Raw genomic sequence first — 13,326 nt, forward strand, 5'->3', positions numbered from 1 at the left:
ATTTATTTTAAATATGATGCGGGGGTGGGATTGATCCTGGAGGATGAGTCGAGTGAAGTTTATGCTGGTGATGCAATCGGGGGGGGGGGGGGGTTGCAAAGAAAGGAGAGGAGAGGGGGGATGACGAGGAGAGGGAAATGGAGAGAAAGGGCTGGAGAGAGAGCCAAGTCATATGATCCATTCCCACACCAAGTCAAGTGAGCTCATGATTCAAGTGCCATCAGCAGTTTTTCTGAGAGCAAGAGAGAGAGAAAGAGAGAGAGAGAGAGAGAGAGCAAGGCATCTTGAGAGGCTCTTAAAATAGCCTTGAATCTAATAAAGCCTTTTTTTTCCTCCTTGCTTTCTCTTCCCTTGCTTTCTCTTCCCGTCTCGTGTTCTCTGGGAGACGGCGGGGGGGGGGGGGGGGGGGGGGGCAGACTGGAGGGAGGGGCGCAGAGGTCTTTCCTGATGAAGAAGAGAGGAAGGGGGCAGCCTGGCCTTCCTGGCATTGGCCAAAACAGTCCTGTTCTATTTGTTTGCCTTGACTTTGTTTTGTCCCATCGGAGCCCCTTGGAGACGGCTAGGTAAGCAGTAAGCATAAATCACATGCACAGCTAGCCTCAGCCCTACCCCTAGCAGGGCTCATTCCAGGAATCCATCAGGCCTCAGATGCAGACCTCACCAGGGAAGGATAATGGCCAATCATCATCGCACACAAACAGGCCAGGCCCATGAGTCACCGTGATTGAAAGTTTGGCCTCATCATCCCTCTCTCTTTCCCTCATCCTCTCTCTGACTCTAGCGAACTCCTTCTTTCTTTCTTTCTCTCTCTCTCTCTCTCTCTCTCTAACTATCTCCCTCCTTCTCTAACTCTCTCTCAATCTCTCTCTCCATCTCCCTCCTTCTCTCTCTCCCTCATTCTCTCTCTCTCTCTCCTCCTGACCCACTGACACCAGCAACAACTCAATGCTGAGATGAGACATAGACAAGGGAAAGAGCGACAGACAGAGACAGAGAGAGAAAGTGAAACACACACGCACACACACACACGCACACTCATTTCCATCTCTGTCCAGTACAAAGCCCCTTGTCCGAGGTCATCTGACTGCATCATCAGCTGAAAACATGGCGGCTTCTTTTTTTTCGTCCAGTTCCTGAAAGGAAGTGACTCAGTGGTCCTGAGCGCAGTGTGGGGTTCTGTGGCAGCCTGATAGGGAACAATGGGCTCCACATGAAAGGGTCCGCAGAGAGGAGGCAGGGGTGGGGGGGTGCGGAGCGACAACAAGTATTCCCGCTAATGGAGAAGGGAACGCATCGTGTGAGGATTAATTGTTGGTATAAAATTAGCAAGGGGTGAACAATGTTGAGACTGCAGTGGAGGGCACATAACAAGATGGCCGCACAGCGGCGAGGGACGGATGAGCGTGAATAAGGTATCAGCAGGGAGAAAAGGGCGCAGGTCTGTGAGGGAAATATTTGCTAATTCAACAGGAGACACGAGCAATGAATGTATTACCTAAACAGCAAGCAGAAGAAGGCCCCACAAACAATACTGAAAGAATACTGTTTTATCTGGGCTACATTTTTGTCATTGCACGAAGGCAAGCCCTCGCATGGCACGACACCCAATCATAAGTCACGACATGTTAATGCACTCTGACACGACGCAGCACACATTGGGTCTGGGTCTCGGTTGCCAGGTCTGGGAAGATATACGAGGAGTAATTAAAGGCGTCCTCTAATGGCAACCAGCTGCTTTGGATGAAGCCCTGGTGCAAAGGGGAAGGCGAAGCAGAGCCACACAAAAGCAGAAGAAGAAGAAGAAGAAGAGGCAGACAAACATGACCCCGAGCGCTAAGCCAGAGACAGCCTGTGAATTTGACGCAGTCTTGAAGGAAAATAAAAAAACAAAACAAAAGTGAAAGCACACACACACACACACCCACACACACAAAATATCTCCAGTTAGATGTCCAAGGTGTGTGTGTGTGTGTGTGTGTGTGTGTGTGTGTGTGTGTGTGCGCGCTCTTTGGGTGTTGTGGGGGTGGGATGAATGGAATTTAATCTGATCTCTCGTGAGTCTTGTACTTTTCCACTCCCCCTGGGGCATCTGAGGAAGAGACAGGCTGTGAGAGAGGAGCCCTCCACGCCCACCTCACACACACACACACGCACACAGACACACAGACACACAGACACACAGACACACACACACACACACACACACACACACACACACACACACACACACACACACACACACACATACCCCCAGCTTTGGAGATGTGAGAGCCAGGGCAGGCCAGGACCCAGGTGAGACGAGTGGCAAAACCAAACCAGGAGATACAGCTGCATGTGGCATCACGAGACGAGCGGAGACGAGCGGAGACGAGCGGAGACGAGAAGAGATGAGACGAGACTACATGGCACTGCATGCTTCGCATTCATGCTTTTCTTTTTCTCACTTTAGCCAACTTTTTGTTTCTAAAGTCAGCAAAGAGGCAACACATGGCATCTGGAATTGAGCTCCCCATTAAAACATAAATTAGCCCGTAGTTAACGTGGGCAGCCCAACCAAACACAAACAACTAACACATGGTGTGTGTGTGTGTGTGTGTGTGTGTGTGTGTGTGTGTGTGTGTGTGTCACTGCACATTGTTCTTTTGTGTCTTAACCTGTTGCTTGCATCCAGACTGAGTCGAAATGAAGAGTAGCGACACTAGGTTTTCAAATGCCTCTAATGGTTTCTGTACATTACATACATACACACACACACACACACACGTGCGTGCACACACACACACACACACACACACACACACACACACACACACACACACACACACACACACACACACACACACACACACACACACACACACTCACACACACACACTCACACGCACACACACGCACACACACGCGCACACACACGCGCACACACACACAAACACACGCAAACACACACGCAACACAAACGCACACACACACACACACAGACACGCATCAGCTAGAAAGGGCTTGGCATACTATATTGGCTCTGCAGATTTCATTGTGACTGAGGTGAAACATTAAGACATGCAATGCAGTGGGGTCACCATGTGGGGCACCCTGTCCTCACCTCCTTTAAATGCAACCAGCCTAGTGCTCACCTCTGCCAGGATAGCATACATGAAACCACTCGACATGCCTCTCCGACTTCATATTATAGAACCACACTCAGAGAAACAACGCATGGTACAGTCTTGATAATGCACCGTAACGTTAAATCACGATGTCATGCATTGTTGTAGCTTTGAGGAGGCGCCGTGGTTGCGTTGTTAGTTGAGGCTTCTCGGCCAGTTGAAGGATGTCATTTTCCCCTAATACCGTATAACCCATTTATAACCACTATAGAAGATGACTCGCATGAAAGAGCAGTTCTCTCATGTAACTTGTATTTCCTCCCTTATCGACCGCTAGCAGACTACAGCTCACTGTCAGAATGTGAAGAGCTGGAGGCCTAGCGGTGACAGGCTGGGTGGGGTGATGGGGTGAGTCAATTCAAAAGAAGAAAATGCGCCACTTGTGAGGTGCCAAAAAAAAAAACCTCCGTCACAAACTGACCTGTGAATCTTGCGCTGACAGGAAGCGCATCACTGAGCTCTGGGTTTGTGCTGCTTCCTGTCTGTTAGACCACAGTTGAGATGAACACCTTTCTCTCTTTTTCTCTCTCTTTCTCGCTCACACTCACACACACACTACCTACCACAGTGGAAACTTCTCTAAACCCTTCCCCCCACATCACACACACCCAGACAACTCAAACTCACTCAAAGTCTGTACTTCTACATCATGTTCAGTGTGCCTGAAACAATCCACAAGCAATAACGGTCTCAAGAATTCTGTCATTGGCTTCATGCCACTTCTGCACTAATTAGATTATCTAGTAATGACATAAACACACACAAAAAAAACAACAGATAGTTTAAACCAAGAACTAGGACTCGGTTAAATAAGGAAACAAGTTTGTGTGCACATGTGCACAACAACACATGTAATGTGGTCCCTAAAATGGATGCTTCTAGAGAACATCATGATGCGAACCTCCACTCCCCCTCCCTCACAGAGTTTGTTCTTCAAAGCCACCAAGCCCACTGTGGTTTCAGTCCGATTCTGAGAACTGCCACACTTGCAGACTGTATCTGTCACATCTTCCCTCAAAGCTCGTCATCGACAGTGACCAAATCTAGCCTTTATCGCCTTCTTCTTTCTGCACCTTCAACTTTAAAAAAACACTATGCAACAACAACTTGACACTTTTTGAGGTATGGTTGTATAGGCAACTAGTTTTGGTACCATCCTCAAATTCATTTTGATAGCATATGGTCATGTGGAGGACAGATAAACACCTGTGTCTTTCCCACTAGCCATCTAGGACATGCCCTAGGTAGTTCTGTGTACCGGGCTGGAACACCCTGCAAAAATGGAAGAAAAGCTTTCACAGCATGACATTGCCAGCTATACTGCCAAAAGACACCAGTTAGTGTGTTCGCAAGCTTATATCAGTGTCAACTGGGCTGTTAGTGGTGTTTGCAAAGTTTTGACATGCCTTTTAGGTTGTTAGCTTGCTAGATTTGGAACAGAACTCCTTATTGCTGCTTTAACTCAAAAAGAGGCTCAAATGAGGGCCTCCGATCAACACTGGCTGCGATTTGAAGACTACGCTAACGCTAACGCTAACAGTGATGTGCCATGTCACTCAGGCTAACGCACACTCGAATAGCATACTGAGAAACTGCCGTGCAGAAACAGAACAGGGTGCACCCATTCTCACTTCCTCCCTCAAAATCTCCCCTGTCACACTTCCCCAGCCATGGCAAGCCTTCACAGTCGCCACACGCCGGCCCACGTTCAACTGAAGCCTTTTGAGGCGTGCTGTGCACAGACTACGCAGACAAAGCGGCGGCGTGACTTACCAAACTGGGCAAGCGTTAACCTCCGACATCCAGTGCTGCGCTCCATCTGAAGGTCAGTGTGAGATCTTAGGTGGTGCATCTGGCCACCCGCCCCCCATATGTGCCATTTCTACTATGTGGCAACAGGCCGCAACACCGCAGATAGGAAGGACCATGCTGAATTGTGAAAAGGGGACAGGAAGTTGCTGCACTCACCACGAAAGCACAACTGCCCTCAGGAACATCTGACAGCTCGAAATGGTCTGACGGCACTTGTCATCCTTTGCGTGTACAGACAGCACTTGTGAATCCCCCACCTCATTCATGGGCTGCCTGTTTGATGCACAAGGTACAAACTGGTTCTAGTCATAATGAAAGTGCTGACAATGACGCCAAAAACAACAGTTTGACTCCAACACCCCACAGCATAGGAGATGTGACAGGTTCATTAATAACCCTACATAGGGGTTGCTGGACTCTCTAAGTATTTGAACAGCACCTTGGCCGTTTTGGTGGGAGCCAGTGGAAAAACACTCGGCCAGCAGCGGTAAACTAGAGACAAAGCCACATGCACCTCTCCTGCACCGTGTCTGCTGCCTCCAGCAGAGTGGGCAATTCAACAAATGCCTCAGACGCCTCGGTTGTGGAGTCTCCCCTCCATTGTTTTGGCTCCCACACAGAGGAACTATCGCCCACGTTCAAACCATACCGGTTGAGCAAGAACACTCCTCAGCAGAGTCCAGAATGTGCTATACGCGTCCAGATACACAATTGGCCTGTTAGTTAAAAACAGTTCATGGATCTCTCAACCCACTCAGTTGAGCAATTCAATTCCCCTGAATTTTGTGTGTGGCTATCTCGGCAGATGTGCCACATGTGCAAGAGGCTGTGGTTTCAACTAGAGGCGCAAAGCGGGAAGGAATGACAAGTGTTTACCATTTTAAGACTGCTTTCATCACGAGAAGGCTAACCCGAAAGGCATTCGCACCGTGCAATGGCCCATTAGCAGCAGCCAATGTGCTTATTGTGAAACAGCGACAAACCCACCATCTTGACTCGCCAACCATCCACTGATCTGTTTTATGTTCATACCAGTACCAACAAGTCCCAGCGCATTTGAAAAGCAGGAGGCGGAGGAGGCGAAAGAGAGAGAGAGAGACGTTTTACACCGCTTTGGGGTAAAACCCAAACACAACCCTGGGGTAACTTTGACTCAGACAGAGAGTGACTTAGCTTCTGTTCTGTTCCGTGGCTTACACTTGTTTGGCTGATAAGGTCTCCGTTGAAACGCCATCTCTCAAGGTTGTTATTGGAATTGAATGGGGAGCCATGTTTTTCAGCCATGTATAACCCAAGCGAGACGCTGTCTGAACACTTTGTGTTTTACATCAGGACAGTCTGTGTGGCTGACTTTACCGTGAGGTAGCCTGCAACAATCAATGTTCATTCTTTGGCAAAGAGAGAAGAAAAAAAAAAGAGGAGTCACCACTTTTAAAGCAAGCCACATACCGAGCAGGCCTGGACACAAACTGTCCGGTGACAGGCATGCTGCCTTCATCTTCAAAAACAGCCATTTCAATATAGGCCATGAACAGAACTGGGCATGGTGGCTCTCGACTTGTTTTTACGAGCAGTGGTGTGAAACCAACAAAAACTGCAAACAGTGTCGCTGCAAAGTGTTTTTGCAGAGCTGTCGATAGCTGTGACACTTACACACACACACACACCTCCCTCTCTTCTCAGATAAGGCACAAGAAGGTTACTGGGGCGTCTGATAGTCTATGGCCATTATTCCATTCCTGATCCGGAGTTAAAGTTTACCTTCTCTTGAGCTCACTGTCCTGTGTCTCTACAGGGGCCTACATTCAGGCCAATGTGCGAATAACTACACTGAAGTATTACTTCAGATCAACCTTTTTTGACTGACAGCAACCGACAGCCTTCTCTCTGTTTTTGTTTGCTTGTGTGTGTGTGTGTGTGTGTGTGTGTGTGTGTGTGTGTGTGTGTGTGTGTGTGTGTGTGTGTGTGCGTGTATGTAACTTCTGCTCATTCTATTTCCACACAAGAAGTGTCCACACACCAAACATTCAATTGGTTTCAGAATGCGTTTCCATTTCACAACCATTATTTCTGTCTGTTCGTAGGTAAACACTGAAGATCCAGGCTCTGGGCTCTGTAAAGCGTATTGTATTGTTATGGCGCTATATAAATAAAATTGAATTGAATTAAAGATAGTGTTTGTTCCCTAGCATACAAACACTGCTCAACTCCAACCAGCATTCTCTTGCCCCCATTTTTTTTTCCAACCACAAATACACGGCATTCATGACAAGTCACATTGCGTTAGAGAGCAACCCTATTGGAATTATTCTAGGGAACCGCACCCCAGGACACAAAACATTCCTCTCCACGTCACGAGCGAAGCCTCTGACAGGCAATCACATGGGAAACTAAACCCTGCTCACTGCAGCCCATCCCATCTCATTCAGTGCATTTACACAACTGTCAGAACAACAATCTACCTGCTTTGTCACGTACTCTCGTCTCAAGCAAAGTGAGGCCTAAAGTCTGTTTGGCTTTCCCTTTGTCAAATGATGATGTCTTCTATAACACACACACACACACACACACACACACACACACATCACAGCTATGTACAGATAGGCTAGAACATATCAAACACATGTGAGAGATGTATAGTCATTACATGTCATGTTTTTATGCAATGTAATAAGGTAATTTCCTCTGCCTGTACCAGATATGAACCTGGTTTAATATGGACTAACGTCTAATGGCACCCCTTTTCTGCCAGAGAGCAAACAGTAATAAAAGTGGACAGGATGAGTCCTACCACTGGGAGAAGGAGGAATGGATTCAAGAATGAGGCAAATATGGATATATGGCTAGAAATACAACAATATGGTATAAACCTCCAGTGTACTATTTGTTAGATTATACAACACGCATTACAGTAGAGGCTTGAAAGAAATTGTTCTTAACACTTTGAGCACTGGGGCTGGGCCACCATTTTTTTGTCCAGAGGTAAAAGGCAGATGGTAATGAATGTGGTATGATTGTGTGTATGTGTGTGTTTGTGTGAGTGAGTGTCAATGTGTGTGTGCGTAAAGGATACAGGTCAATATTTGAGGAACAATGTGAGCCTTTACAAAGCAGATCGTTTGCTTATGATAGCAGGGAGATGGGAGAGGCCAGCAATATAGCAGCACACAATAAAACAACGAGCAGGGCGAGACAGAGAGAGGCCCGGCGTCATTAATGAACAGGCAGCAATCTGCCATTCAACCACTCAAAGCACTAATCCAAAGAGTTTCAGTGACAATCCAAAGAGGTTGAGGACATGTTTGGAATCTGTTTGAGAGCCTGACTCAGAAAACTCAAGAATCAGTTTCCCACATGTAAGATCCACCTGCAGCTGGTGACACAAAATGGTGAAACACGCCTAAAGCCACTTGTTTTAGTTTCGACAGCCCACGACTCACCAGGGGATTATGGCCTTGCTTCAGGTAAACAAGGACAGGTAAACAAGGCCTGGCTGTTGCCTAGGAACCAGCCTATAGGATCCATGTGTGTGAGGAATAAAGAACGGGGCTAGGAGAGGCGGAGGGAAGGAGGGCGTCATTCTCTTAGGAGTAAGGGTAAACGATCGTGACATTTGCCGGAAAGAAAGGAAGGAAATAAATATGAGGAGACTGTGCTGTCAGCAACAAAGATGGTCGCTTGTTCATCACGGTGTCAGACCACAGAGATGTCTGAGCACACTTCTCCTCAGCGCTGAAACTAAAGAGAAAATGGCCAACAGAAATCGGTCATTCACTGCAGTGCAGCCAGTGCGATGAGCACATCTTTACAAACAAGTAAAATGCAAAAGAAAGTCAATTTTCTTCCACAGACCAAACACACACCATCAACCACCACTTCAAATCATTAACACAAACACAAACACAAACACAAACACAACACAAACACACACACACCATCAGCCACCACTTCAAATGTTGCAGTGAATGGAGACAGAGAGAGGTACAAAAGAACAAACACCCGGTTTCAAATCTGAATTACTAATAACTTTCCACACAGTAGCAACCCCACGCCACTGACAAAGCATCACACCCACATGTGTCCTCTCACAACTCACAACGCAAAGAAGTCCTCGACAAAAGCAGACGTTACCGTGCACATTAGTGCATCACAAGAGAGAGCTGGACGTTACCGTGCACATCAGTGCATCACAAGAGAGAGCTGGGGCACTCATCTTTGTTGACCAGCCTTAGATTCTCGCCATCATATATATATATATATATATATATATATATGGTATATGTATAAACATATACACTAGCTGTGATATCCTCCACTTATCGGTTAGCCTGTAGTGCTCAATGCTGCGTCACATGTAGCCGCTATAGCTCCCGCTTGTGTCATTTCATACTCTGCAGGCTCGTTTAGGCTCATCTTCGCTGCACACAGCCCAGGTGTCAGCAAATGACCCAAGTTAAAGTAGACCAACACTTTCTACTTCGATGATCTCAGTAACGGTCTACCTGTCAGAAAAGGTCAATCCATAACACTTAGGGGAAGGGAATCCCTCTGTATATTACAGGCTTCCTATGCAGGCTGTGCAACACAGTGTGACACCTGCAGAAAAAAAAACACTCCTAGGCATTAACAATGCCTTTTAAGCGGGGAGGACAGAAAGTGTTTTTTTCTTTTTGACTGTTCAACCCTTATATAAGCAAGTCACATTTTTGACATTTACTGGCTAAGAGTTTCACTGTAGAGAACTGTTTTTGACATGCCATTTGGACATTGTGTCAGAGCAGAAAGGAGGAGTATATGTATATTTAAATGCATGTTGCCTCTTCAGTAACAAAAGTACTGTGTTAAAAGGGGCTAAATGCTCCGTTCTTTGTTAATAGCATCAGATGTGTATACTGACTCTATGGTATGAATAGGAAGTGGTTAGAAGTTTATTTCATCTCTTGGTGTCCCAAATCAGAAATACACTGAGCACAGGATGTGCTGCTGTGGCAAGCATCTGCACGCATGTGTGTGTGTGTGTGTGTGTGTGTGTGTGTGTGTGTGTGTGTGTGTGTGTGTGTGTGTGTGTGTGTGTAAAACACTTTCAGGGGAATTTACAAAGTACCTCTCAGACAGGAGCCCATTTGTAAAATCAGATCTTTGAGAGTATCTCTCTCTCTCTCTCTCTCAAACACACACACACGCACACGCACACACACACACACACACACACACACACACACACTTACCTAGCCAGACACATTCTTTGCTGTTTTTTCCCGAACCCTTAAGAAACTGATTCAGCATGTGGAATTCCTCTCCCAAGGCCGCGATGCCACCTCAGCAGCTCTGTGCCAGGCCAGTGCCCCCGACTCCCCTGCCAGCCTTTCTCCTTGGTACGTCCCGACTCCACCTTTTAGCCACTGTAGCGATACACAGCCCCAGCCTTATCAGGAGGGAGGCCATGACATAACGCGTCACAGACACTGGTACTCTTTCCCCCCGTTGAGGGATTATGCTCCTCTCCGGTTGCTATATGTATGTATGTGTCCTGAGGGCTCTAGACCCCACACCCCACAGACCTCCCAATCCAGGCTTCTGGCTTCACCAGACTGCTGCCAGAGCCCCCTTTCACCAGGCTTCCCCCTGGCAGCTGCAGACCAATAAACTGGAAAACTGTCTCACTGGGACAAAAGGGACGTTGGCGGGGGCAGAGGAGGCAGGTGGGAGGTTGCCATTGAAAAAGGGCCACACAGACAAAAGGGCCCGCTTGGGTGTACACAAGAGCCTGTTTTCTGTGTTGAAAGTGGAGACTGTGCCGGGAACACACTGGCAAACAGTCCACAAACACAGGGGCGGTGACGCGTGTGTGGAGGGCTTGGGTTGGGGTTAAGGGAGGAGACGTGTGTGAAGAGGGCTTGGGTTGGGGTTAGCGTAACTCGCCTCGTGTCACTACAAGCCCAGATGTGCGATGTGTGAGGGTTCTATTTAGGCTCATAGATAGCTCATTTTTTATCCCTCCGGCGATACAAATCAGGATGACTGCGCTCGTCCCCTGCTTTTGCAATCTGTTGCGGCTCCAGATGAAATCAGCAGCCCTGTGGGCCTGAGTTGAGATGTTCGCCCATGAGGCTCGGATTCTTGGGAACTGCAGTTTCAACTTTTGCAATGGGGGCTGCCCGTCTGAGCTTGTTCACGCAGTCAGATGCTTGCGACACACACAGGGAAAGCATGTCTGCCCGGTTGGGTGGGGTGGGGTGCGGGGGGGGGTTTGCAGTATGGAAACTCGATGCAAATCTGCCCCTAGGAGAGGGCAGTATGAACACAAAGAGCTGACTGACTGCATCATATGACCACACAGGTCATGGTTGAGGCCCTTAGGCCCATGATGAGTGGTGGTGGTGGTGGTGGTGGTGGTGGGGTGTGATGGGGTGTGAGGGGTAGGGGGGTGGGGGGTGACCAACGTCTAAAGGTCCAAGTCGAAAGCAAGCCTGCTGAGAAAAGCCCGAGCAGTCATCCCTGAAGGTTTTCCCACGAGCTCCCAAGGACTATTCCGAAGGTTTTCCCCTGATTTTCCCGTGATGATGACCCACTGATGTTACGACTCTGACTTAAAACAGGAGCAAACAGATCCTCAAGGTCCCTCTGTAGGAAACAAACACAAGACACAAACCTCCCCACAGGAACTTAATGAGGGCAGCCTCTGTGCTCTAATCTCGATCTGCAGTGCACCCCCCACACCTCCTGAGCGGGCTTTGATTTCATACAGACCCCCACCCACCCCCCCGGAACCCTCGGAGCTGCTTCCTGATGGTGTTCAGATTCAAACGCACTGAAAAGAGCTTACGAAAAAGAAAGTTGGGCTTCTTCCATCTTTCAGAATGTTTCTTCAGACAAGTAGAATCAAGACCATACAATTCTCTACAATTCAACTCTCACCTGCCTGGATTCATCCACTCTTGCATAACTGAACTCATAAACCATCCCCACACACACACACACACACACACACACACACACACACACACACACACAAAATCAGGTGAATATTGTTTAACCACCGATCAGCTTTACAACGGGCATACTATAACTCAGCCATGACCAACAGGTGGGTGAAGTCCCATGGTGTGCCATAAACATCCTGGATCTTTACTGACGTATCTGCCTCCTCACTCGCCACTCGCCACACGCCAATCACACAACCAGCCCAGCAACACAGCAACAGGGCGGAGTGAGCTGATTGGCTGTGTCTGCTCGGAGGGCAACCCAGCCCTCTACTGTTCCCCATACCAATGAACCCAAAGCTGTTTAAATCCCACTCTCCACATCGCTGCTTCCTCCTCCTTCTCTTCCTCCTCCACCTCCTCCTCCTCCTCCTTCTTTTAATGATCTAGTTACAGGCAGTGACTTGTCAGTGTATTGTGTGTACAGGGTGTGTGTGTGTTTGCCTGGCTCCACCCACCTATTGCACACAGCTCAGTTTCCCCCCGTGATTATAGCCTGGGAGCTAGTCTGTTCACAAGATGGATGGCTGGGCCAGTCTGAGTGCGCTCCAATCAGACGCCAGCGGGGATGGCGTAGTGCGATGACGTTTGAAGTGAAGCGTTTGTTTGAAATGTAGGCACAACAATGGCGGCAGAGCTAGAGATAGACGAAGCGAAGGCTAGCAAACATCGAAGAATTTAAGCCAGAGCAAGAAGTGTAAATAGATTCACCAAGGGCAAAGATATCGTTTATTTACCGCCAGCGGGCTTTGGGAAAAGGCTAATATACCAGCTTGTACCGTTAGTGGTGACGTAAGCAATTCTATAGTGGCCAATGCTGATTGGTTAATAGCCGGTCAAGTGGTTTCAGAATGACCCAAAGTCTACACACCTTAACCTGCAACAACTGTAAACAATCCCCAATGGCCAGCCCCTATCTATTCACAAAGTGTATTTGGGTTTGGTTATCCCAGGCTATGTTTGTGTGTCTCTGTGTGTATGTGTACCACACTCTGAGTCCCGCCCGGCCTTGTGTGACAAGAGGAACTCGACCCCCCCTCCACCCCACCCCACCCCCCCAATCCCCCTCTCACTCACTGAAGCCCCCACCCACCCTCCCCCCCCCTGAAGACACAATGGCATTCAGTCAGTTGCTGCCGTCTCTAGCTGCCAGACCAGGTGCTCAGCTTCATTTACAAGCCAAATCAGAGGCCAGCGTGGCTGGACAGGGTGAGGCGGGGCGTGATTAGAAAGATATCCAAACAGTCTATGAGGGCACCGATGGCTACATCCACTCCTCTAATCTGTCAGCGACAGGGAGATATTTATAAAAACCAGGAAGCAGGAGAAAGAAGGTGTCCTGTTTAGATTACTTGTTGTGTTTGAAG

At 48.1% G+C, this 13,326-nt stretch overlaps 1 protein-coding gene across 5 annotated transcripts in view; it reads right to left on the reverse strand.

Annotated features, from left to right (window-relative positions):
• elf1 (E74-like ETS transcription factor 1) overlaps positions 1–13,326 on the reverse strand; it is a 44,747-nt gene that overhangs the window by 19,171 nt on the left and 12,250 nt on the right. The window contains exon 1 of one of the 5 annotated variants that reach the window (XM_042702768.1): positions 4,938–5,680. The exons of the other annotated variants lie outside the window; for them this stretch is intronic. The gene's annotated coding sequence lies outside the window, so the exon portion shown is untranslated. Of the gene's footprint in view, positions 1–4,937; positions 5,681–13,326 lie in introns of those variants that run through there. 5 annotated transcript variants of the gene reach the window in all.

This window comes from Clupea harengus, chromosome 20 (genome assembly GCF_900700415.2).
Source record: "Clupea harengus chromosome 20, Ch_v2.0.2, whole genome shotgun sequence".
Taxonomy (NCBI): Eukaryota; Metazoa; Chordata; class Actinopteri; order Clupeiformes; family Clupeidae; genus Clupea; species Clupea harengus.